Source organism: Echinops telfairi, unplaced genomic scaffold (assembly GCF_000313985.2).
Source record: "Echinops telfairi isolate 266 unplaced genomic scaffold, ASM31398v2 ScPeMD7_5868;HRSCAF=6743_0, whole genome shotgun sequence".
NCBI lineage: Eukaryota > Metazoa > Chordata > Mammalia > Afrosoricida > Tenrecidae > Echinops > Echinops telfairi.
Genome location: NW_022109767.1, coordinates 3,642,067 through 3,644,267, shown reverse-complemented (window position 1 = coordinate 3,644,267; position 2,201 = coordinate 3,642,067).

Sequence of the window (2,201 nt, the reverse complement as noted above, 5' to 3'; positions counted from 1 at the left end):
GGGTAAGCTTCAGCCACACGGCTACCCTGAACCCTGCCACCCTTTTGCCTGAACCAGACCCAGACGCTGTCCCGCCACATGACTGTGAAGAAACCTTAAACGCCTTGACGTCCATAAGGCCGGACCTATCAGATGTTCCTCTGCAAGACGCAGAAGAAACTTTGTTCACTGACGACAGCTGCTTCGTGGAGAACGGAACTCGCTTGCAAGACATTAAGTTAATGGTCCTTAGAACTAATTATCAAGCTTTAGCAAACATAGAAGGTAAAGAATCAACGATTTGATTCAGTTACTAGAAGAGGAGGGAATGTTAAGGCTCAATAAGATATAAGAGCTTGACTTAAGCTACCCCATTTTGAAGAGTCTAAAGGTCATCCCCCACCTTAAGAAGAAAATGTTGTTTTAGAAAAAGCAAGTCGTAAAAGTAAAACTATGTTATCTCTAGCAGATGAGAAGTAAGTTGTAAAAGTAAGCCACTGTGACCTTACAAACTGCCCCCATCCTGTTATCTTGTGCCGACACCCTTCCCCATTCCTTACACACACACCCCTCTCCTCACTGGTTTTAAGTGTATAAAAGGACAAAGAGATTCTTGCCGTTTGCTTCAGTTTGGACCCTGCGTGGCCATGCTGTAGCCCAAATCCGGATTTGCTTTTTTTCTCCTTTTCTCTAGTAAACCTTTGCTCTTCTCTAATAAACTTTTGCCTTGTTAAAAAAATAAAATAAAATAAAGTCTCTCGATTCTCATGTCTAAGGAGCACTGTGACTAGCTCTTCCAAGACAAATTGGTTAATTATTCTGATACAGTCAATAGTCTTTGCCAAAGCCATACTTTCAAGGCACCCATCCTTCTTAGCACTTTCTAACAACTTGTCCAAATGTACATGAGGCGATTTAAAACACCAGGACTTACGTCAGGAGCCTCTTAGCCCTCAAAGTGACTTTTGTATTTTCAGATTTTTTTTCAATGTATTATATTATTGGTTTCTTTACATCTGCTTTCATGGATATTGATTGTGGAGCCAATTAAAATAAAATCCTTGATCAGGTCAATCCTTTCTCCATTTATCAGGATGTTTATTGGTCCAGTTGTGTGAATTTGTGTTTTCTTTTTGTTGAAGTGTAATCCATACTGAAAGCCGTAGTCTTACGCACTTTCAGCAAACTAGATTTTGTCATATGCTTATCACAGGTTGCTAATGATCCTTCCTCAAGTCCTGATGCCTAATTCTTCTCCGTTTAGTCCAGCATAGCACATTACTACTCACATACAGATTAAATAACTATGAGGAAAGGATATAACCTTGAAGCACATGTTCCCCAATTTTAAACCAACCAGTATCCTTTTTTTGATTAGTAAGTGAAAATATTTACCGGGAGTTAGAACACCAACTTGGTTCCCAATAGCAAAATAAACAGAATGCTTTCATGACATAATCAATTGGTATATTTAAAATAATTTTGCTCCTACAATACAAACAAAATATATTAAGTTTTATCCTTCCGAAAACTCTAAATAACTGCACCTTTCCTTCATGAAGCAACCCTGCATGCAATCAGGTATTACAGTCTTTCTGCATCTATGTTCAACTCCCCCAGTATTTTTTTATAAAACCTTTTTAGTGTGAGGTAATACAGTTATCATATCATTCCATAGTTCAATCCCATCTATCAGTATTGTAAAGTTCCTAACACAATCAGTTTTAAAACATCATTTTTCTTCTAAAACTCTTTGACAGCATCTACCCTTTACCCACTGTCCTCCCCGAGGGTACCGCCCAGGAACCTTTATTCTGCTTGCTGTCTCTGAAGATTCACCAATCCTGGGTTTCGTATACCAAAAATCAGAAAAACATATAACAAAAAACAGGAGGGCTATCCCCAATGACAAACTACATCAGCGCTAAAGCCCAGTGAGAAAAAAAAAAAAAAACATATAAAATGTTGAAAAGAAAAGAAAAAAACTTTTAAAACGTTGAAAACCATATCAGGCCTGACATGTATGGGAGGGATCAAATGACAAGATTTTAACCATTCAAGTCATCTGTATCACTTCGATCTCCTATAATTAACTCTCCAATGTACTGTGTTTTGTAACCAGTTTATTCCCATCCTTGCATTATGCATAGAGAGAAAGCACCAGAGGCGTTTTTCCTATATAGATCTTACAGATGTATCTTAGGCTCCCACTGTCATCCATA